This window comes from Rousettus aegyptiacus, unplaced genomic scaffold, assembly GCF_014176215.1.
Source record: "Rousettus aegyptiacus isolate mRouAeg1 unplaced genomic scaffold, mRouAeg1.p scaffold_m13_p_19, whole genome shotgun sequence".
In the NCBI taxonomy this organism is placed as follows: Eukaryota; Metazoa; Chordata; class Mammalia; order Chiroptera; family Pteropodidae; genus Rousettus; species Rousettus aegyptiacus.
The window spans coordinates 237821-263755 of record NW_023416294.1 but is presented as its reverse complement, the minus strand read 5'-3'; the positions used below and the strand labels follow the sequence as shown (position 1 = coordinate 263755).

General features: G+C 41.0%; 1 pseudogene; it reads right to left on the bottom strand.

Moving 5' to 3' along the window:
* Window positions 1-14296: 14296 nt before the first annotated feature.
* On the bottom strand, window positions 14297-25565 carry LOC118613550 (annotated as a pseudogene).
* Window positions 25566-25935: the final 370 nt, after the last annotated feature.

Here is a 25935-nt window from a genome sequence, read left to right as displayed (position 1 = left end):
AATATTAATTCAGATCTATAGTGGGTAGTCAAGAACCAGGCATATAAGTTTTTATTTAAAAAAAAAAAGTTTATCTTTGTCTTAAGCAGCCCTGTCCATTGTTTCTGTGCACCTAGCTTGACACACTTTGTAAATAAGCCATAGCCACTCTGAAGAAAGCACGTAACCTTGTTAACTACTCTATAATTCAATCTCTGCCTTGCTTCCTCCCACCTCCATGTTCCCTCTTTAATTTCAAATGTATAAAAGAAACTGCAAAACTGTTATTCTCTGAAGAATTTAAAATTTTGCTCACTGACATGCATCATCAATTTGACTCAAATAAACACTTAGGAGTGTTATCTATAGGTCTGGATGTTTCTTATATTGACATTTTAATACAAAACAACACATATCTTTTCATGCTTGAGAAGATGGAGAGTTCCCTAAACTGCTGTGTCGAGGAGTTTGTAAAAAGCAAAGGGCAGGGGCAGTGATTTATTACTGAAAGCAAGAGGCACATAGGGTGCCCTGAGCAGCAATAGCAGTCATTGGTGTGATAAACAAAAGGAAAGAGAAGAGAGAATACAGGACAGATGCAATATTTGTGGAGATGATGGGTGAGGGGTGTGTGTGTGTGTGTGTGTGTGTGTGTGTGTGTGTGTGAGAGAGAGAGAGAGAGAGAGAGAGAGAGAGAGAGAGAGAGAGAGAGAGAAAGAGAGAGAGAGACTCTACTAAAACCTGAGACTACCGCATCATGATTTCAAAGAATTCTGGGAACAGCAGAGACAGAGGGTGGGGCGAAAACTCCCTTAAGCACATTAGCAAGCCAAAACCAGCTGATATCTGGCCCAGGCCTGACAGCTTGTTTTCCTCTGTAAAGCCTTCAGAGTATAAATTAAAAATAGATTGTGGACTTAGACTAAGTGGTGCCAAGTCAAGTTGAGGAGAGAGGAGTATCTGTGTTGGCTCATTGGGAAAAGAGAAGCATTTACTCTACAGAAGAACGGAGCAGTACTCACTTCAGTAGAGTTCAGTACAATTTTTGCTTCCCCCTTGTTATTTTTATTATGTAAACCTCAGTTTCAAACATAGAGAAGACAGATGAAACTCAATTATGACTAAGGAATTTTCAGTGAAGATGTCCACAAGGGCTTTGGAGTAATCTAGTTTAGGTTAGGGAAATTTTGCTTTTGAAACCCATGATGGCTATCTCTAAAATAAGGAATACAAGCAGAACAGAAACCAGGGTGCTGGGGGGGGGGTGCAAAATGGGTAAAGGAGTAAAATACATGGTAATGGTAGGAAATTAGACTTTTGGTGAAGGATGCAGAATAGATCATACAGGTATCAAATTATAATGCTCCATGCCTGATATTTATGTAGTGTTATTAACCAGTGTTAGCTCAAAAGTAAATTAAAAGGTAAAAATTAATAGTGATAATAAGAGCAGCATTTTCTCTTGGTCATTCATAGGAGCCTATGGACCTAGTTTTATATAAAAATGACCAGCCTCACCACAAGGCAACATTTTCCCCACTGGGATCTGTGTCTGTGGATGTGTAACAGATTTTTAGCCAGGGAGGCAGGAGAGACGGCCTTTCCTGGCTCTGCAGAAGTTAATTCCAGAAGAATCACCACCCTTCACCAAGTCCTTCCATGTCCACATGTGGCCTTTGGGGATGCTGTCACCATGTCTGTACATGACAGGAGTCGTCCTAACATGAACCTGACATAATCACTGATTTTAGGTAAAGGCAAATGAAAAGGTTCTGGTTTTCTCCTTCACTCAGATAATTTGCAATCTCACTGTTGCCTTGTGGCAACAGATGATTTCAAGTGAATCTTAGTTAAATTTCTCTATTATACTCAGTGCACGGGATAGCCAAATTGCTTATTACATTGAACCAGTTCTTGTGAGGAACATTCACTAGGACAGCTGGGGTTATTTCCTGCTCATGTGTAACCAGTAACACCAAGCTCGGGAAAGGTGGCACATGACCAAGGACCTGTCCTCAAGAGCCCTTTGAACACATTTACATGGATTTTATCCAGCTCCATGGTACATGAGCATGTTTTACTTAATAAATGTGCATTTCTGCAGTATCTTCAACTAATTCTTTGACAAAAGCCTACAGCCCTTTTAGTTGATAAATAAAATACAAATACAGCACTGTCTTCACCATTTACGATCTTCTGCAAAGACTGACAAACAGCATGCTTAAGTAAAAATTATCCAACCTCTCAGAAAACCCTGAACTCCCTTGTCCAAAGGCTAGCACTAACAAGCTCATTGTCTTCTCTGTCAAGAACACATCAGTCATCTCCTTGGGATGCGGTAATTGGAAGGACCATGAGTTTAGGGATATTTGCTCCAGTACTGGCCCCTGGCCTATTGCGTTCAGCCATGGCAACAATAGTGAAAAGTCTTCATGTATCATATCTGCTGCTATCCATACAGAGGAAAAGCGCCTTTCCAGTCCCCCTTTTAACAGGCTCCTATGATCTTCAAATGGTGAATTCTAGCTCCTGGAAGTGACATCACAGAAAACCGCGCTTGAACATCACTTAACAGGTATTTTAACAACAAATGCAGCAGTGATACTCTAAGGAGTCAATCCTTCCATTTGTGTTACACAATGGCCTTAAACTGTTCTAGGTGCTAAAACAAAGTTCCGGAGACTGGGTGTTTTATGAACAACAGAAATTTGTTTCTCAAAGTTCCAGAGTCCAACAATTCCAAGATCAAGTTGCTGGGGGACTCGATGTCTGGTGAAAGCCCATTTCCTAGACAGCTGTCTTTTTGCTAAAATCTCAGACAGGAGAAAGGGAAAAAAGGAGCTTCCTCAATCCTCTTTTGTGAGGGCCTTAACCCCCTTGACGAGGGCTCTACCCTCATGACCTAAGCACTTCTGAAAGGCCCACCTCCTAACACTATCGAACTGGGCTTTAGGGTTCAATACATGAATTTCAGAGGAATCAAACATTAAGCTGATGTCCACAACTAAAGAATCACTTATATTTTCTACCCAACTGGAAGGCTACTCCAACAGAGCTCCTCCAACTGAGAATCATCATGTAGCCTGTGGTAGCTTCCTACATTAAGAAGCAGAAAGCTGACCCAAGGACACCAGAACAAGCTTATGAGGACCTTGGATAGTGGACAGTTTCCACTCAAGACATTGGACTAAGCTTCTGATGAACTGTATAATTATTTCACCATAGTTATTATTGCTTACATTTAATCATTCTTCTCATTTTCTAAAGGCTATAATTGCTTTCTACTCATAATGTTCCTATCTCTTTTTTTCTCACTAACATATATATATATATATATATATATATATATATATATATATATATATATATATATTTTGAATAGTTGTTAAGCAGAACAAGCAGCCAGACTCTAGTTTTTCATGTTTGATGCTGATACTTTAAGGTTCATCTTCCCTCTTCTCCTGCCCACAGGAGAAATCTGAGTTGAAAGTGTGGGTTTTCCCTCTTTTGAGGCAGGTGGGAGATTGAAACCACACAAACCCCCTCCTGTGAGCAGGACCCTCTCCAACCCACACCACTGAACTACTCTAAAAACCCTAAAACGCTCTCTTTTCCTAGCCGGATCAAACCGTTTCTGAATTGCTTGAAATGCCCGCCCTGCTCTCAACGGACAGCTCAGTATTGAAGATGACAAACCTTTTGATAGTTTCTCTTTGTGTGTGACTTCATCGGACTGGACCGCCAGCCCTAACAAGCTGTGGTGGGATCCCTCTGCCTCTGCACGGTGTCAACTACTATTGGTGCCAGTGACAATGGTGCCAAGTCAGTGACTACCAACACTGAAGGTCTTTCTTCTCTTACTTTGGGTTTACAAGCTTCTGTTGTCCAATGTCCAGCATGCACTTTGTCCTGCTGCTGATAGGCTTGCACCCTGGTGGTCCAAGGCAGCCCAGGAGTTCATGAGGGGCCCCTGTTGGTCCTGAGCGCCCCCTAGTGTCCTGAGCAGCTGCTGGTGTCCTGAGCGCCGCTGGGCTTTTGAGAGTCCCCTGTTGTCTCAAGGGCTCCTGTTGTCCTAAAAACCTCCTGGTGTCCCAAGCAATTCCTAGTGAAGCCACTTAAGACAAGAATGGGAGTTTTCATCCCTGAGGACATCCCTGACTGGAGCAGTCAGGGGAAGGGATGGTCAGCACCAAGAGAGTGGTAGGGCACAGGATTCACTGTGCCAGCGCTGGGCCTTTCAACCCATGGAGCGGGGCTGGAGGTATTTGCATCCGCTCACATGCTCCTGACCCCTATGGGGAACTCGGGTCTCTGCGGTAGAGGAGACCATCTGTGCTGCAGGGGCAGCGAGCCCTGAGCCCTGGCCTCACGGCTGCTCCCCAGGGGAATACCACAACTCAGGACCAGGCCCTCAGAGCACCAAGTCATTAGAAGTCCCAGAGGTCCTGCATGCTATCCGATGGTGCTGAGCACTCGCTGGGGGCTCTGAGCACCACCTGGGGGTCCTAAACATCCCTTGCAGCCCATCCCTTCCTGACCCCTTCAGGAAGGTCTGTGTTAGTGCTCAGACACACTATTGACTGTGACTTCATGCATTGAATCAGGTCTCAGAACATATATTTCCGGATGCTGACTGTTCATGGAGTCATTTTGGGGATGGCGAATTAGTGTTTCCCAGATTCTGCTTAAGGCGCCTTGCTTCTATCATCAAATTAAAGCACTCTACTCCCTTCCCTGAAGCCTGGTGGACTGAAGGTGCTGTTTAGGGGTAGGTTCTGGATGTGAGTCAAAGGCCTCTACGTAAGGTGTCAAAGACTCTGTACCTAACGTCTGTCTGAGATGCCACCTGCTGCATTTCTCACCAGATGCCTAAAAACACAGGCAAAATATGGGCTCAGGAAACAAGGCACACAAACAAATGTATGTGCGTACACATACACAATCTATCAAACTTCTTAAATTTACAAAAATAAATTAATAAGACGTGAAAGCTTTCACTGAGGACATTTGCACCTGTCTTTGGGCTAAGAGTAAGCTCAGCACACAGAGTGCATTGACTGACAGGCAGCAGTTTGGAGAAAATTTTCCCAATCTTTCCCAAGGGATGATGAGAAACAGCAATGTCATCTCCTTGTCTGGCACCTTGAAAATGAGTCTTACTGGCACCAGTCACTTAGTGACTGGTAAAAACCCACATGCAAACATAAAATGCAGCTTCCGCTTTCCTCTCCCAGAGTCAGAATGAGAAAAATTACAGACACTAAAAACAAAATGAGAAAAAAATATGTGTCATAGGAGCTGGGGGAGAAGAGGAAACCCTGACCCCAACAGAAAGTCCCTTCCCATCACATCTTTGCACTTGCTCAGTAGGCCCTTAGCATTCCTTCCTTGGAGGTCCTGCGTGGCCCCTTGGTGTCCTGATTGGCCCCTGCAGCCCAGCCCTCCTCGTTCCCCTGCAGGGAGGTTTGTGTCTGGGCTCACACTGACTTCCCCTCACTGTGTCTCTCGCACAGTAATACACGGCCGTGTCCTCGGTGGTCACGGAGTTCAGCTGCAGGGAGAACTGTCTTGGATGTATCTCCATCTCAGGGAGATGACGATGTGGCTCTTGAGAGATGGGTGGTATGCTTTGCTGGCACTATTACCGATCCACCCCATCTGCTCCAGCCCCTTCTCCTGAGGCTGGAGGATCCAGCTTTGACAGTGACCACTGGTTGTGATTAAAGTAATCAGTGACAGCACAGGTAAAGGATAGGGTCTGCGAGGGCTTCACGAGTCGTGGGCCTGACTCCTGGGACAGGACCTGTGGGACAGGATACCTGCACCTGGGGTAGGACACCTGGGCCCAAGGAGCTGATCAGTCCCTATCAGTCACATGCCATCACAGCTATGCCATAGACATGTCTGACATCTGAGAGTCACCCTAGGTGGCTGTCACCGAGCACAGGAAAAATCACGGGATAAAAGACAGCCATTCTCAATATTGTATTTTCCTAACTTTGGGCATTTCTTTGATCTGAGTAACTACATCCCAAACATTGACAGGTGGGACACCCTTGATTCTCGATGTTGGAAGTTTTGTAGTCTGCGGCTCCCCGTGCAAGGCCATGGCATGTTGCAGATATTCCAAGCTAATCACATCAAAAAACAATCACATTTTTACATCAAGAAAAGATTGGGGAAAGAGTGATTTTGCATGCATACAATTCTGACTCTTTCATATGTCGAAATGATCATAGTGGGGCATTCCACCCATATGGTCAGATTGTGACCGTAAATGGGATTAATCTCAGCCTCCTCTTACCAGTGATGTTAGGGTTCAAAAAGAAAAAAATTAAGAGCATCCCTAGCATATATCTACTCATAGGAAAGGGAACTTCAACCCCGACATGAAAACCCATGACAGGAACTGTCATCAGAGGTCATGGACTCTCCCATATGACACGGAAAATTCCAATATATAGTGGACACATTCTTCTGTCAGATATGTGACTTGGAAGTATATTCCCCACGTTTAAGCTTGTATTTTAATCCTCTTAATGGTTTTTTCAGCGTGACAAGTGTATTTAACTTTAACTAATTTATCAATATCTTCTTGAAATGCTGAAAATATTTTCAATATTTTGTCTAATTTTCTCCAATAGTTTCTCTCAGTGTTGTTTTATCTAAAAGCTACCCAGAAAATGGTCAGCCTCTATGGTCTATGGTATGGAAAACCCTGATATGAACAGAGTGGGCACAAAGGCTGGTAGAGCAACCATGGTGGAATTTTTAATAACATTGAAATCTGGTTTGTTGTGGCCCCCTGAGTAGAAGACCAACTTTTCGTGAAGCATTGATTCCTTTCAAGTATTGATTCACTTGATTGGACTTTGCAGTGTGAATTTGCCTACAGAATGATAGCATGGAAAGCTAGACTAATCCCTGAGAAATTCTATCATTTCAACATCAGGCAGACGTGGAATTTCTATCAAAAGACAAGATGAAGACTCTAAGCAGAGATGCCAGAAGACATGATCTGAGAGGCTATTTCATGAGGATGAAAGTTGCCAGGGAGGGCTAAGGCTACAGAGAGGTTGTTCAGAGTGAGACATAAGAGAATGGACTGGAATTGACATCCAAAAATGTTAACTATAGCAGTGGAGCACTAAATAGAACTGTGTGTGTAGAACTAACATTAGAACATGTGAGAGAGATGATGGCCCTTGCAAGTACGAAGAGCTGGAGGGTACTGAACTTGGTTTTTCTAGCAGGAAAAATAGATTGTCACAACTGGACAGGTGATGGGGTTTTAAAGACCGTTCTCCAGGCCAGTTGCTCATATAACCACTGAGGGGATGCCCCGGTACAGGACTGCGCAGGTGACTGTATCCCCTAGTGGTCACTCTGAGACATGCAGACTGCAGAAACCTGGTGACTTAACCAGCTACCACTCCATCCACCAAAGACTTGGAGCTGAAAGAGATCACCCTTAAGGTCCGGCTTTTACTCCGAGAAGAAGAGAGGAACACTAGGACATGGTAATGAGGCTATTTTGCATCATTCATTAGTGACAAAAATGGCAGTATCTCTGGTCGATTTAGTACTTTTAACATTCGTGGTTAGCCCTTTCAGTGGAGAAACAAGTCAAATGACAGTCTTAGAGAATGTGACTGCGTATAAGACAGTGACAGAAAATTGTTATTTTTAAGTGTCGGTACTAAGAGTAACATTTATCTTATGACACATAGTCTGTACCCAAATTCTTCATTAGATTATTTGGCTCTTTTCTGATTAATTTCCCCATAATGCTATTTTCAGCTGTGATTCCTCTCTCTGTCCTGATATAGGTACTTCTCATAGGTAATTTGGCTGTTGAAGATTTTACTTGTGTATCTACATTCTTTTTAATGAGGACATTGGGGGTAACCAGCCGACCCAGCCAATTCCTTCACCATTATTGACTGCAGCCCTGCATAGGCTTGTCCACTGGATGCTCTGCATCGTGGAACCAAGGGAAAAACTCTGACGCGAAGCATGAAAGTTGTTAGGGGTGCTTTGCTGTCAGCACCCTGCTGTGCAACCACCTGACACAGGCCTGTACTACGCCAGATCCTGTGTGACCGGAAATCATAGCTGTCAATATCCTATATGCTCAGCTTCAGATCTTCTGCCTGCGAAAAATGGATGGAAATATGAGATGGAGGTTAGGAAATGAGGTGGGGCTGGTGCATTGTTCCGAGCTCCACTCTGCTGTTGACACTGTGGGAGAATCTGGGATTAGTGAGCAGGGCTGTGACCTCATGTAGCTCTGATGTAAGACAGATTTAGTGAGAGTGTAGACAGTAGAAGACAGAAGGTGATGCTGAGGTGGGTTTCCATGGGATACTCGAGGGACAGCAGACGGCGGCAGGAATCAAGACTGTCCAGCTGGCCTTCATTATCTACATGGACTGTGTTAGGACTCAGCCCCGGGCCTGTTTCCATGGTCCCCACTGAAAATGCTGCTGAGCAGCTTTGAGGGGGGTTCTCACGTCTGGGCTCATCTTGCTGTCTGCTCCATGTGGAACTCTGAGAGACAATTCTGCTCGTAGGTGGGCTGCTTCTCTCTCGAGGGGCTGAGGGTGGAGAGCATGGGGCAAACCCTGTACATCACTTCTCTCCAGAGTGGGTGGGGGGCGAGAGGTGAGGCTGTGCCTCTCTCCTTGTGGATACCACTGGGAACAGACGTGTGCCCATATGAGGAACGGGCTCCTGTCGGAGCAGACATGTGTGTGTGTTTGAGAGCAAGAAGAGTGAGCTCGGTCATGGGGTATATAGATTTCAAGGTTGTTTCTTAGAATGCTCTTTTTTTCAAAAAGGAAAAACAAGAGTCCCACAGGAATCTAGTAAAGTCACAATCTGCATGGACCGGACACATGTGACCTGCAAACGAAATGTTACTTACTCTTTACTTGTCTGCAGTGAGTCTGTGTGAACACAGAGCACTGAGAACAAGGCAAAAGTATCCCCGGGGACACTGAATGGTGGGAAGAGAAGAGGAAGTCCCCTCACTGTACATGCTCCTAGGCTACATTCCCTTACATAATATATGCTGACCACTCCCTGAAAGTCTGAAGCACTGCCAGGTGTCCAGGAGATCCCTTGTTGTCCTGATCACCCCTCGTGATTAGGGAAGGGCCGTCTGGCATCCCAAGTGTCCCATGGTGGTCTTCCCCACCCTCTGTATCCTAAAGGATCACCCCCTGGTGTCCTTACTGCCTCCCACTGTCCAGGAGGACCCATGGTGTCCTGCACGCATCCTGCTGCCTTCAGGGAGGTTTGTGCCTGGGCTTACACAGACTTCCCCTCACTGTGTGTCTCCCGCACAGTAGTATACAGCAGTGTCGGCTGGTCATTTGTATATTTGGTGTGTTGTTGGTGTGTCTGGAGACAGTGAATCAGCCCTTCATAGAGTCTGTTTAGTATGTGCTTGCACAACCACCACTGACAGTTGACACCCACTCGAGCCCATTCTCTGGAGCCAGGTGGGCCCAGCTCATGCAGCAGGTATGCAAGGTGAATCCAGAGGCTGCACAGGAGAGTCTCACAGAGAGCCGCCCCCCTCCTAGTCAGGCCACATCAAGTGTCCCCCAGACTGCACCAGGCACACCTCATACTGGAAAGTGGGACACCTGCAAACACAGAGACATCCTGCTCAGGAAACTGTCAAACATCCCATTTCCATCACTCACATCTGCACCCGTGCTTCATATCTTTTGTTCTCCACAGAACACCTTGTAAAATAGCAGCAAGGAAAACCCAGCCAAGTACAACTGCTGCCCGAGACCTCCAAGGGGCAGGAGTCCAAGGGGGACCCAACCTGGAGCTCCGGGGTCAGGGTTCTCATCTTATGCTGCAAGGGAGAATTAAAAGGCTAGGCAAACGGCAAGCAGGAAAGCGCAAGTTTTATTAAAGTGAAAGTTATGCAGGTAAGAGAAGAGTGAAGGCAGTTCAGACAGAGTGTCTCCCCAACCTGTGTGGATTAGGGATTTTTCGTTTTACTGGGGGGTGGGGGTGAGGGGTGAAGAAGCCTGGAAATGTGGTACTTGGAATGCAGCTGATATTATAAAGATTTTGCAGTTGGCCAAAGCTGAGCAAAGGACAAGAGGAAGACTCCGGAACCTTATTCTGGAAGCAGGGGTGGGCGGTCAGTGTCCAAAGTCCATCTATCCTTATCTCCAGCCTTGTCTTGTCTCTCGTGCCACATGGAAGAGGTAGCAACCCAAGTCTGTCTATCTTGTCACCTGGCCTTGGCCTGCCTTATGCCACTTGGGGAGGGTGGTGCCGCTGCGCAAGTCCCTCTATCTTGTCCCTGACCTCAGGTTGTCTCTCATGCCACCTGTGAGACAAGCAGCCCAGGTCTATCTGCCTTGTCTCCTGGCCTTGGCTTGTTTCCCATGCCACCTGGAGGAGGAGAAGCAGCCCAAGGCCATCTACCTTGTCCCCTGGACTTGGCTTGTTTCTCATGTCAGTTCCACAGCTGGAGTCAAAATAAGGAGAGGGCAAAAAATAAGGGGAAAGGGAGAAATTTCAGAGGCACAGGAAGATGGCTGAGTAAGGAAAAATTCCAGAGCCATATCTTGCAGGGGAGGGGCAATGACCCTAGGCTAAATATATTGCCTCATAAATCCCCGTGAGAGATTTTCAGACCAGTAATCATGTGATGGTGTTGAGGGACTGCAGGTCAGGCTTTTGCAGCTTAAACAGGGCATTGCCCTTATATAGCCAGGGACCAAAAACCTCTCCCTGCCTGATCTAGGGACTCCAGCTTTCCTTCCAAAATGGTATTCATTGAAAGAATCAGTTTAAATCCCTGCAACATCATCATCTTTATGTGGAACTGTTGTAATCTGGAGAAGACAAATTTAACGATAAAATTAGAAGTCAGGTAAGACATAGGCCAACGAAGCACACTTGGGGTGCGGGTGCTACCTCCAACAATTAGAGAGACTGTTTTCCTTAGCTATGATGTTAGAAAAGTTTATGAAAACATTGCATTCCCATGCTCCTCAGAGGGGCTGCGTATAGATTAGAATTAAGAGGAGTAGGGTCATATTGATAGAGTTACTTGGTTATGCATGTAGTCTAGAGAGGGGGTTAAGCCTGATCAGGAGGAAGAAGGCAAGTGTGATATTATGGAGCAGTTAGTCTCGAGGTCAGAGTCTGACTGAGATCTAGGCAGTTACTGAGATGAGTGCTTGGGGAGGGAGTGGAGAGGACAGGTTCCAAGAAGAATAAGGGCCAAACGAAATTCAAGCAAGGGTGGAAGACGCAGGACCTTGGCAGCCTTCCGGCTAGTCACCTTCTTATCCTGTAGAGAGACCCCTGCTTCTGCTTTTTGAAGTGTCATTTTGGGGCCTCATAAGCTGTCACCCTGGTGTTGCTGTAAGAGCCTGGGGAGAAAGTTTTTATTCCTGGTAAATGAACCCAGGACTGTAGACCATGTAATTTTATTGTGGTGCATGTGACGAGGGGAACCTGACGTGGTCCTTTCTATAACCGAGAGCCCTTTTTTCCTGGTTTTAAGGGGAACCCAATCTCCAGGAGTTATGGTTGGGAGATGCTCAGAGGTACCCTTGGAGGACCTGTTGGACTTGTCCCAGACTGATAATGTATTTTATTTAGTCAATTCTCCACCTCCAAGTCAATATGTTGGAGGATGGGAAGGGCTTCCCATACACATCTCAAAAGGACTTAACTTTAAGTTGGACTTAGGAGACCCTGTTCCTTAGGACAGGGGGAAGCCAGGGCCAGGTCTCGGAAGTTTCCTGGCATAAATTGCCCAGGATCTTCTTTAGAGGTAGTTGGCCCTTTCACTGGAAGATCGTGGTCTCTGGGATGCATGAAGGTGATAGTTGATGCCTATGGCCTGAGATAGCTGTTCAGTGACTTTGACCAGGAAGTGAGGGCTGTTGTCACTCTGGAGGCCCTGAGGCTGTCCAGATCTTGAGGTAATATCATTAAAAGAACCTTAGCCACTTCACCTGCTCTTTCAGTCTGGGTAGGGAAGGGTTCTATCCAGCCAGTGAAGGTAGTAAATACTAGCAGGTATCAGTAACTCAGAGAAGGAGGCATTCGAGTGAAATCTAACTGCCATTTATCTGAGAAGGTGTCTCTCCTCTATACTGGATGTAAGAGCAGAGGGGGCTTTGCCTTCCCACTGGGTTCCTTGACAGAGCAAAGGATACAAGTCTACATGACCTCTTTAATGGTCTTAGGAATAGTTAAAGGGATCAAGTGGCATGACATAGTTTAGTTAAAAGGATTGAATAGCATCATGTCCCAGGTGGAGGGAATCATGGAGGGCTTCTAACATTTTCCATTGATCCTTAGTGGGAAGCAAGCAGAGGGCCTGTGGCATTAAAGCCATCGTGGGGACACTTGAGCTAGCAGCCCTGTATCGGCAAGAGAATTTCCGCTGGAGAGCACGGTGGCATATTTTTGGTGTCCTTTGCATGGGAGGACTGCTGCCTTTTGAGGGAGGTTGACAGCTTCTAGCAGCCTGGGATTTCAGGACCCACAATAGGGGAATGTCACGCATTTAAAAGTTGCCATCCATGGCTGCATGGGTGTGTAGGGCAAGGAAAGCATAGAGTGTATATGCTTAGAGTATATGCTAACTCTCAGGTCCTTGCCTAACTCCAGGGCATGGATGAGAGAGATCATTTCAGCCTTTTGAGTGGAGGTGCCAGGTGGGAGAATTGGCTTCTACAGTGTGCTGAATGAAGGCTGATAGCACATGTAGCCCGTTTGATTTCCTGTCCAACATAACTGCTTCTGTCAATAGTATTCTTCATCTGGATTCTCCAGGGCCTGATCTTCTCGGTCAGGCCAATCAGGAAAAAACAAACAAACAAACTGTTCAATTGTCTCAGTGCAGGAATGAGTGACCTCCTGGTCTTCAGGAGCTCCCTCGGGCATCAGAGTGGCAAGATTTAGGGCCTGGCATACTTTTAGAGAAAGGTCAGGAGGATCGAGGCCAGTGGTGTCCTTTGGCCTCAAGGACAGTTTGGAACTGATGTGGGGTGTAGACCTCAAGGGATTACCCCAGGGTGAGCTCAGAGGCTTCCATTAGCACGGCTACGGCTCACACTGGCAACTGAGTCCGACTGTTCAGAATATATCCCGGCCTGGGGATATTTCCTAGCTTTGGGGTGACAACCCCTAAGGCAATTCTCTGTCTCTCTGCCACGAACAAAGTAAAAGGTTTTTCTAGATTATGGAGTCCAAGGGCCAGTCCTTCTGTCAAGGCCTGTTTAAGGCCCGGAAGGCTCTCTGTAGTCCCAAGTTCCAATCTAACAGCTCTGAAAGATGTCCCTTGGTTGCCTCAAAGACAGGGCTTTGCCATTACCCAAACCTGGAGATCAAAATTCTGCAAAAACCTGTCTTTCCCAAGAAGGTTCTTCCCTCTCTTAGTTTGGGGAATGACCACATTTAGGATGGCTTTTTTCCAGTCTATGGAGAGGGACCCATGAGCGAGATGACAGATTAGACACTTAATAGTCGGAGGAAAGATTTGGGCCTTAGATGGGGATATGTGGCAGCCCTTTTCTCCTGAGAAGTTGAGGGCCAAGGTGGCAGTAGCATCAGAATCTTGTTTAGTGGGGCTACAAATTAAAATGTCACCAACATGTTGGAGTTCTGTTTCTGGGGTAGTCGGAGTTCCCAAAGGTCTCATCCTAGAGCTTTCCCAAAGAGGTGTGGGCTATCCTGGAACCTTGGTGGAAGGACAAGCCAGGTGTAGTGGGAAGCTTCATGAGTGTTAGGATCAGTCTATTCAAATGGTGATCATGATTATTGAGCTGGTTAGAGTATGAATCTCACACTTAATAGTATAGCAACTTTCGCAAACTAAAATCCAAGGACTTAAACTTTAATATCACAGGAAAAATGGAATGTAATTGAGAACATGCTTAAGTAAATAGTGCGTATGTGTCTTTTCTAGATAAGATATGTATCTATCCCTCTCCTATTATCCCAAGTTAGGCCTTCATTTGCTTTATCCTGGACTGTAACAGATATCACTTAACTCCTTTTTTCATTTGCCTTTACTCCCTTGATCTCTACTCCTTTAAACACGTAATTAGGAATAATTTACTTAAATGTTCCTAATGACCAGAAGGTCCAAATATTAAACAATAGTATATAGTGTACCATGAAAGAAACATTGTTTTACTCTTAACTATTTCAAAAATAAGGAAAATTAACCCATAAGGTGAACATATAAGTTTATTGTTCAAAGGAGATGGTTCCATTCATTTTTGCTGTTGTTCGCTACCATAATTTTTAATCTTTGTTATTTTGCCAAGTCTGGTAGTCCATTGGTACATCGCTTGTAATTAGGGGAATATTTGCCTAACAAAAGTGGTTGACGAGTTGACTTTGAAAAAATGGCAGCCGATATATCAGCCATCTTTGTCAAGGGGAACCACAGGTTACCTGCAGGTTGCAAGCTGGAAAAAGGACCATCATGGGCTGATAAATCAGGATATCTAGTTGGAAAAGTAGAAGGCTCCATCTTTCCAAAATAACTTCTCTGTAAGGGAGATATGATATACCGAGAAGTAGAATTTGTGCTTGTAATAAAATTCATGATGCGGCCATTTGCTTGAGTGTAGCTGCCACGTGAGTGCATGTGAGTGCATATGATCACCCTGATTCAAAACAGGGTGTTGGTCCATTACAGATTGTTCTGATGGTCTACCTAAAGTTGATGATGAAGAAGAAAATTCACTTCTAGTGGAGCAGTTGTATTAGCAATTGTCTGGCCAATAGCAGGCTTGCTTATTCGTGATGTATTTAAATTTGTGAAAGTTGAAAATATGTTTTCTCCACATGTCAGCAGCAAAATCAGAATGATGATTGCCTACAATGTTCTCTGTTCCAGAGTGCTCCCTGTTGAAATTGTGAGCTATTGAAGCTGCTGGAGAAGCATTTTTGATCCCGACTCTTTTCATTCTGAGTAAAAGTTGAGGACAGCCTCGTTTAAAATTTTGATAGAAGTGTAACTAAAACCAGAGGACAGAGTTATTTGCTGACACAAGACTATAGAAGCCTAACCTCTAAATCTCATATATCAAGGTTATTATGTCAAGTTAATGCCATCGTCATATGGACATTGTTAACTATTGTCAAAAATCACTTATTGGGAATAAAAACTTAAATATCATGGCCCTCAAGTAAAAATGGTTTCTGCATTGAAAGTAACACTGAATGTACTCTTTAAAGTGGTTTCAATACCTTTCCCTAAGAGTTCACTGATGAGATTCAAAGCTACTAGTAGCATTTTTATAATCCAGAATGTCCAAACAGTTCTCATTTTTGTGAAAAAAAAATTATAAACTTACTGGTTTTATATATTTTTATAGAATTTTTGAAATATATATATACACATATATTAACCCATTATGCGTGCGCGCGCGCACACACACACACACACACACACACATATTAACCTATTATAAGGGGTATTTAATTTTGTACTACCTTGCTTAAAACAGAGACTTCTTTCCCTTCTTCCAGAATATCAGCTAGACAAGCAAATTATCGAAAAGTCTGTTGCACTTTACTAAATCCATTAAGGGTCACCTATAGAACTCAACTTTTCATACTTGCAGTTTCAAATTCTCTGAAAAGGGCCTTTCTTTCCAGAACCTCTTTCTTGAAGAGTTCTTCATTAATCACTATACAAGTTTCATTCCCTTCCCAGCAAATAGACTGAAACTGATCGCTTTCAAATATTTTCCAGATTTTACTAGGAAAGGTCATAGATCGAAAATCATTATCTTCATCTGGTCCAGAGACACAAAATGTGTGATATGGTCTTATCAAGGATCATGCAGAAAAAGTCTGAAAAGCATTTTCTGTGGATACAGACCTCAAGTCCAGGCCACAGTCAATGTGCGATCACACAACAGAGTTCTAAGGAGATTGCTGAACCAGTTGATTCATCTTTAGAAGAATCACCTTGAATTTCTGAAGAAACATTTGCCATGTCAAATAAACCTTTCTCCATCTACTGTTGTCACTAATCTAGTTTTGAATACCGCAGCTGCAAATATTGTCTTGGCAGATCTACACTGATAAACTACCCAGATCACCACAACGGCGCTCCACCTGAGTAGCTGTGAGATCACAAATGAATGGTCTCCTAGCAAATTTTTAAGTAAATAAATTTTGGAGGTCCACAGAATAGAAGACATTTCATGCTTTTACAAACACACTTGGTGTCTAGTAGTGTAAGGCCTGGTAAATGGACCACGCACAAATAAACCGAGCAAAACAAATACATTTTTAAGTTTTAGAATTTGAAACTGAAATCTGTGTAAAAGCTTTGTATACAAAAATGGACTTGTCATTATCATTTATGATCAAAAACACAACATAATTTGATTTGAAAGTATAAGTGATTATTTATCTCTGTGTTTTACATAAGTAGCTCTTATAATCACATATTTTCATTTTATTGTGTCATTAATGAGTATAACAAATGCTATTTTATTTGTGTATATATAAATACATACATCTACAAAGTAAAATTAAATTAAAAAGAAAAAAAGAGCTCTACCTAAGGAAATCCCAAAGAATGGAAAAGAAAACATTTGCAATGCAATGTTATAAAAAGAAAAAAAAAATGTGCTTTGATGTTTCACCACATACCGTACAAAAAGGTAAATATCTTAATTAAATTGTTTTGACTCTTTCTCCCTTCCTCCCACCCTTGGTCTTGTTAGTTCCTAGAAGAACTAGAGCTATTGTAAAACTCAGTATTTTGTACATTAACAGTAAATAATTAGATATATTCTGTTTTAGTAGCTTTAGTAAATTTCATCTTACCTAAAGACCTATTCTTTACTTAAAAATAAATTGCATTTAACATAACCCATACTCAAAGCAATAAAATATTTTATGTGATTGAAGAAATTTCTTCTTAACCTAGTATATCTTTTTGTTTCAGTAAACATTTATTTTATTCCAACGAAATACATGCAAACTGAATTCACAGCGTGTTACAATGACCATACGCCATGATCAAATGGAATTTATTCCTGGTAGATGGGATCTTTCAACATGCAAATAAATAAACATAATACCTCATATCAAGAACATAGGAATAAAAAATATAATTTCAACAGATGAAGAAAAATATTTTGAAGAAATTCAACTGGCTTTTATAATTATAACTCAAAAACTAGCTATAGATGAAAGGTAACAATAGGTGAAGTTTATGTGTGAAAGGTCCACAGCTAATGTTATATTCAGTGTTGAAAGACAGAAAACTTTTTCCATGAGATCAGGGGTAAGACAGAGATTCTCACACTTGCCAAATTTTTTAACAAGGAAATAGAAGTTCTAGCTGGAGCGAATAAGCAAAGAAAATAAAAAGAAAAAGGAAGGAAAAAGAAAAGAAAAAAAGGAGAAAAAGAGAAAATCAAGTAAAAAACCCGAGTACAATTGAAAATTGTCTCTCCAGATGACATAATCTTAAGTATATAAAACAACTACCACACCAAAATTTATTAAAATTAACCAATCGAATATAAATGCAGAATAAAAGGTAGATATGCAAAATCTATTATATTTCTATACATTAACCACAAACCAATGAAAAGAAAAAGCATCTTGGAATAAATTCAACAATATTAAATATTTATGCACCGGAAAGTATGAACATTGATGCAAGAAATTTAAAAATACAAAAATAAATGAAAATACATTAGTGTTTGTAAATCACAAATTCTAATACTATTAAAATGTTTATTTTTAACCTTATTATAATATTATTAAAACGTTTAATATTATTAAAATGTTTATATCTATAGATTCACTGTCATCCCTCACAAACTATCAATGGCATTTTTCTGAAATAGAAAATGCAATCCTAAAACTTATACAAAAGCAACAAGAGACCGCACATAGCCAAAGCAATTCTGACAAAAAAGGAGCAAAGTTGGAATCGTAACACCACCTGACATCAATTTATATTTAAACCCATTCTAATGAAAACAGCATGATACTGGCACTAAAAACAGACGCACTGATTAATAAACCAGAAGAGAGAGCCCAGAAATAAACCTGTGCAGATATAGTTAAATTACTTTTGACGGATGTGCCAAAATATAAGAGGGAAAATAATAGACATTAAGAATTTTTGGAAACTTTAACAACTACTTGGAAAACAATGAAATTAGATTTATACCTTACGACATACACAAAAACAATCTTGAAATATATTAAATACTTAAACATAAGACCTAAAACCTAGAAGAAAGCATAAGGGATAACCTCTTTGACATTGTTCAAGGCTGTCATTTTTGGACTTCACACCAAAAGCAACAACAACAAAAGAAAAAAATAAACAAGTGGGATAATCTCAAACAGAAAAAAAAAAAAAAAAGAAGCCATTAACCAAATAAAAAAAGCAACCTGTGGAATAAGAGAAACAATTGCAATTCTTACATCAGATATAAAGTTAATATCCAAAATAAATAAAGAACAAGTCAGTTGCTAAAACAGACAGAAAAACCAACAAGAAGACACCTATTTTTTAAATGATCAGAGGACCCGAATAGACATTTCTCCAAAGAAGACAGACAAATGGCCAACAAGTACAAAAAAAAGTACTCAACATCACTAAGTGGTAGAAATGCCAGTTAAAATCTGGCATGTCACCACGTGCCTATTAGAATATCTATTATGTGAAGAGAAGAGAATACCAAAAAATGGCCATAATGTTAAGAAAAAAGGTGCACAGTTGGTGACAATGTAAAACAGTACAGCCGTTATAAAAGAGAGTATGAAGATTCCTCAAAAAATTAAATATAGAACTACCACATGACTCGGAATTTCACTTCTGGATAAAACAAAAATAGATAAAAGTATTACCTCAACAAGGAATCTATGTTCATGGTTATTGCAACATTATTTACAATGGTCAAAAGATGAAAACAAAGTAAGCATTCATATGTACTAGTAAATGGGTTTTAAAAAGTGACACACGTATACAATATAATTATGCGATGTATGTACAGCACAGTGACTGGTGACTGTATTAATAATACTTCATTGTGTACTTAAAAGTTTTGAAAAAGTAGACCTTAAAAGTTTTCCTGCACACTCACAAATGAATCATGGTTAATGTGTTAACTAACCTTATCGTGGTAATAATTTCATAATACATACATACAAACATATTTCACCTTGAACTTACACATTGTTTTACACCAATTATATCTCAATAAATGCAGAGAAACAACAAAACGTATACATATGTATGTGTATATGAACATATTTTTCCCTTCTGAGCATTTGTATCTCCATTAAAATGTTCACATATTATAATAATGGTAAGAATGAGAACTTGAAGTATTCCAATTTAAGATAAACTGTTTAGATAACTAGCAAAAAAGCTTGCTTTGGATGCTAAAGATAACTTTCACTTTATCCCATTCTGAATATAACTTCATTGAAAAGGAAACTTTTTTATAATAGCTATATATACATATATATGTATAAGTTAAATGTATATATATTTAAAGTTAAAGACTCCCTTATGTCTGCATGTCCTCAGACATAAGGAAATACATTATGAGTAGATTTTCAAAAATGACCATTTTGACATTTTAAGATAAACTTAGTACTAACAGGCTTTTTTTTTTTTTTTAAAGAAAATGGGACATTGAATACATTTCCATTAAGGCAACGATGAGATTAGATGTAGATATATAGGAAGTAAACTTGGAGATATGATAGTGGCTTGACCAAAACCAATTTAATAACTCTAATGACCCTTTTGTCAACCTGCAATAGAATAAATAGAAATAATGTTTAAGGTTAAAATAATTTAATTAACACCTGAGTGAGTTTTAGTTATTTTTAGAGAAGTTTTTGGTTCATAGGAAAAATGAAGAAAATACAGAGACTTCCTATATATTGCTTCCCTTGAGCTATTGTCGTGGGCAGTCACATAGCTGGAGGCAGCAGCTGAGGAAAACCACCTTGAGTCACACCCCTTGGCCAACAAGGAGCACTGAGTGGACAGCACCATAGTTGTTGGAGAGATAAGGGCCAGGGACATCCTAAAATCTCACCTACCTATTAGTTAAAAGAGTGTGCTTACTTACCTTTTCCTCATTTTCATAGTAAAAAAGAAACAACCCTGGGTAGAGGTTTAAATGCTAATGGGACGGGAGGCCCATGAAGTAGCAGGTAATTACATAGCACAGGTGCGGGGAACAACCCACCTCAACCTAGTTTGGGGAGTGAAAAGGGAAGAAGGAAGGGTGACCCCTAACCCCAAGTGCCCACGACACTACTGTACCTGTAGTCGTCAAGAAGCCACGTCCATTCTCCTCCTCGGTGTGCTGGCTCGGTTCATCAAGCTTCACTTTAATAACATTTCCCTCTGCAAAACTCTTTGCCCCTCTCTTGATTGCTCTCCAGAGAGGGGCAAAGACCCCTGTGCCAATAACAGTGTCATGCCAAGTCTCGTACTCAGATTTATGGTTTCAAGGTTTATCCACATGGTAGCATGTACCAGTATTTCATTCTTTAAAAGGATATGTCATACCTCGTTGTATGTATACACCATGGGGTTTTTTTTATGTATTCATCCAACAAGGAATATTGAATTATTTTCACCATTTCGCTATAGCTCCCAATCTTAGAAAAAACTATCCAAGTTCTGCTCATTGCATATGATGTTAGCTATGAGTTTGTTGTCAGTAGCATTCATTAAGTTGAGGTATGTTCCTCCTATACAGTTAGTTGAGGTTTTTAGCACAAAAAGAATGTTGTATTATCACAAATGTTTTCTTTTACATCTATTAAAACATCATGTAATTTTTATGTTTTTCTTAGTGTGATTATTCACATTTATTCATTTACATAAGTCGAACTGTCCTTGCTTCATAAGTTTACATCTCACTTGATCGTAGTGTATGATTGTTTGAATGTGATGCTGAATTTAGCATGTCAGTATTTCCTTGAGAATTATTGGTCTGTAATTTTTTTTTTGTAATGATATGTACTTTTCTGGCTAAAGCTGTGTGTGTGCCAGTCCTAACTGGCCCTAGGTCTAGCTGTGATCCAAGCTCCAAGCTAGGAGTATGGCCCCAGATTTAACATTAGGGTAGTCAGGCTCTTGCGCCTAAAATATGTAAACATACTTCAGCTTATTGTATCACACATGTATGGCTGAAGACCATTATTATTCTCTGCTATGTGTTAAGCCATGCAGTCCCCTGGAAGCAGAAGGAGAGAACAAAAGGGGGGAGCAGGAGAAGTGCATGCACTATCACACACACACCCCATGATAGACTGCACTTCCCAACTGAAGTGCACTATGCACAATAGATGGTGACTGCCCTTTCTTTCTCATATCAGCCTTTGGGAATTCTTCCAGCTGGGCGTCTCACCGTTGAAACCTTCCCTTCTCACTCAGCCCAGTGGTGACAGTTGGTGTAGCTGACATGATCAGCTTGGCCCTGAAAAACTGCCTCTTCCTTCTCTTCCTCCTCCTCCTTCTTCCTTTTTTCTTTCTTCTTTTTGGAAGTTTAAGAAAAATTGCTTTTAAATTATCTCCAAGTGTATGTTACAATTTACCAGCAAATCCATTTGGTGATAGTCTTTTCTGTGTAGGGATGTTTTTGATTACTGATGCAGTTCTCTTCCTAATTGTTGGTCATTTCAAGTGCTCTTTTTATTCATGCCTCAGTCTTGGTAGCTTGCATATTTTAGAAATTTACTTATGCTTTTAAGGTCTTCCAATTTATTAGTGTATATGTGTTCATAGAAATCTGTTACAATCCTAGTTTTTGGTAGTATTATTTGGAATGTCTTTCTTTTCTTTCTTTCTTCTTTCTTTCTTTCTTTCTTTCTTTCTTTCTTTCTTTCTTTCTTTCTTTCTTCTTCCTTCTTCCTTCCTTCCTTCCTTCCTTCCTTCCTTCCTTCCTTCCTTCCTTCCTTCCTTCCTTTCTTCTTTCTTTCTTTCTTTCTTTCTTCTTTCTTTCTTTCTTCTTTTCTTTCTTTCTTTCTTTTCTGTCCTGCTGGGCACAAAGCTAGTCTTATGGGCGCTCTCTTGCAGGTAACTAATTTCTTTTCTCTTATACCTTTAAAGATTCTCTTTGTATTTAACCTTTGGCATTTAATTATGGCATGCCTTTGGCTACCGTTCTGTGTTTGTTTCTAAGAAAAGCTCCTAAGCCTCACATTCTTCTTCGAATGGCTTTATGTGGTAGGTGTCCCGTAGCACAGTCCTGAGAGGGGTTCAGCTGCAGCCCAGGTTTATTCTCAGCCTGTGCCCCCACCTGAGGTCCCCTGTTAAGATTCAGCAAGCAATCCATAGATGCTGTGCTGATAGTTGCCCCCAAGAAGCCACAACAGAAACTCAGGTCAGCTACCACCAGTGAGGGTTTTGGCACTACTCAGCAAGGGGCACATGACTCTGAGGACAAAACTGAGTGCGGCTTGGGGTAGAGCCATGAGTGGAGGAGCTGGAGTTTCACGGAATCTTCTGAGTAGAGTGACCTCTGTTATCCAGTTTGATGACATCTGAGTCATGGCAGCACTGCATCTGCACACTGGGAAAATGGAAGATACATACAACAGAGGAACAATGAATACTGCCAGCATTTGTGCCTGGAAGAAAGCCTTTCTTTGGCATTCGCTCTGACAACTCAGCATTCCCCTTAAATCCCTGGTACCCCTGGACAACCAGCCTAGCACTAGTGCTCAGAATGAGGAAATCTGTCACCTCTAAAGCCCAGCTGTGGTAATGGCTCCTTTAAGACAAATATCTGCAGATGCTACAGCCTCTGTCTCACTCAGCCACTCGGGACAGGGCAGCCTCACATCTTTGCCTCCTCTTCTCTTCTACCATTGCTGAGTGATTCTTATTTCTCTCCCTTGTTATAAGGCTTCTATTCCTCTAGACCCCCAGGGGACTCTGCTTCCTGTTTGCTCTGTGTTTCTATCTCAGCTTTGATGTGGTAGCAGTAGAAAAGGAACGAAGCATCTAGTATTTATGCCATTCACCAATTTTATTTCGTATTTTATTTATTTGAGGGATTTTTAAATTTTATTTTATTTTCTAGAGTTCTAAATCCTCGAATTAGTATTGTCAGAGTTAGAATGTGTTTTAAAGAGACTTGGATTAAATTGAGTTCTAATTAAACCCTTATTTTGGTGTAGTGTTCTCCGCTAAATTTCTGAGACTTAGGCCTTAGTTGCAACACAGCTGGAGCCTGAAGATTGGCCTAGCAGAAAATAACAGATTATGGAACCAAAATCACCTGACATGGCTCTACATTTTCCCTCTACAAGAGTGTTCTGACCCTTTGGTTTTGTTTCTATTGTTTTCACATTATTTTGTTTTATGTTATTTCCAGCACTTTAGTTTTGTATTGACAGGATTCAGTTTTCCAGTTCTGTCTCCCATTAATGAGTCATACTGGAATCTATACAATCCAAGTAATTAGAGAATCTAGAAAAAATAAAAATTTTTTTGCAAACATACGAGCTACCAGGTCTGAATCACAAATAATTAGAAAATAAGAACATCTCAATAACAAGTAAGGAGATCGAATCAGCTATCAAAAAAAACACCAGTGCAAAAAACTCAAGACCAGAAAACTTATGGATTGAACACTACCAAACATTTAAAGAAAAATGAACAACAATTCTTCAAAATTCTTTGAAAAATTTAAAAGTTTAGAACATCTTATGAGGCAACCGTTACCCTGATACTGAAACCAGGTAGAATAGTAGAAAATCATTGCTCAGCAAAATGAAAAGGCAACTTATGAAATGGGAGCAACTATGTGCAAACCACATATCTGACAAAAGGTTGATATCTATAATACATAAAACTCCATATGTGGCATTAATTTAGACATAGTCCCTCCACATATACAGAAGACAACGAAGACTGCTTGGTCAACAGCCCCAAGGAGGACTGTGAATAAAGAACCCAGGGCTGTGCTTGTCCCCAAGGTCATGTCCTGCTACTTCCATGGGTACTAATGCCCATAGGCATTAACTGCCCACTCTGCTCAAGGACACAGCTCATCAGGTCCTCCCGAATGCTAGGCTTGGAAGCACGTTCTGTTCTCATTCCCAGGGAAATACCCTTACTCCCCTAGATGAAGTAACCTTCCTTCACTCTGTTTCCCTGTGAAATAATGCCTTTCTCAGCCAGAAGCTTTTTTTCTCCTGCTCTAAATGACCAAGTGCTGAAGCTTCTCTGTCTTAGGAGTAATAAATATCATATCTTACTCTCCTGATCCTTCTGGTGATTTTTTCGGATTTCCAAGGCCCATGTGCAGGTTTCTGGCCCAGAGTTCCTGAGACATATCATATGACTCAGCAAAAATGCCTACAGTCAAATTAAAATGAGCAGACAACTTTAATAGACATTTCACCAAAGAAGCAATACAAATGGCCAATCAGTGCAAGAAAGGTCATTAACATTATCATGCAACATTAGTCACAATAGGGAAGACATAGAAGTAAGGTAAGCATTCAATGATGTATAAATAATGATGTGAGGTATATGTAAAAACAAGAGAACATAGTTCAGCCATTAGAATAAAAGAAATTCTGCCATTCTGACAACAAGCTTTACAAGCATTATACTTATTAAAACAAATCAAAGACAAGTATTGTAAATATTACTCATATGTAGAATATAAAAACAGCAAAATTATATAAAGTTCTAGTCTAGCTGAAGTTTTGTACATTTTATCTTTGAAAAAGTAGGTCATAGTAGTTTTATTTATTTCTTTTCCATTATTTTTTCTTATTTCTGTGTTATTTATGTTTGTTCTGACTTATGTAATATTTCTTTCTGCTACCTTTGGATTTAGTTTGTTATATTTCTGGTTCCTTGAGATATAAATTAGGGTTTGTTTATTGAGTCTTTATATTTTCCTCCACTCACAACTATTTTGTTGCATTCTATATGATTTTCGGTGTTGTATTTTTACTTTTATTTGTTTTAGGATTTATCTTCTGGTTTTAAAGATTGTGGTGTTATTTTTCATATGCTTGAAAAGCTTATATCTTTTCCCTGATTTCTAATATCATACAGTGGACAGAAGTCATAGTATGACCTAATGTTATAATTATGTAATGACTTTTTTAACTCTACACAGTTTTTAACTTATAGTCAACTATATCTGGTGTACCACCTGTACTCTTTTTTTGGTTATCATGAACAAGCAAAGTGACTCCATCTTAGGTATAAGACTCCATCTTAAGCACAGGCCAGTTTCTGGAAAAGCTGCAGATAGCAAGACGCTACCCCACCCTAGACTCAGCCAATCAGAGCAACTATGGAAAGTACCTCTCCAAATTCCCCGCCTTGTTGCTTGGCGCCATCACCCAGCCAATTCTGCTAAGCGACAAGCTTGTTGTACCAATCCTGTAACGCCAAGGCATCGCTCCCCATGCTTATGATTTGCTTATGATTTTTCCCTTCAAATACCCCTGAAGCCGCATGTTTGGGACCGCCTCCTACTCACCGCTGCGTCCGGTGTGCGATTGCGGTCCAGACTCGAGTCTGACATAAACTCCCTCTTGCTCTTGCATCAGTGTCGGCTTCTTGGTGGTTCGTGGAGATACGAGTCGGGGCATAACAATCATTTGCAAGGAAAATCTTTTTCATCCTTTCACTTTGAGGCAGTTTTTTGTTTTTTTTTGTTTTTTGGTTTTTTTTAGATCTCGTGAGTTTCACTAGGCCATTTATAGTTGGATCTTTTTTTTTAAATTCATTAAGTCACTCCATGTCTTTTTATGGTAGAATTTAATCCATTTACCTTTAAGTAAATTTTAAATAAATTATTGGCATGGTATTTTTCTTTGTAATTGCCATGATCTTACAAAATTATCTGTAACATGCTAAGATGACTACTTAACTTTGCATATAAAAACACTTTA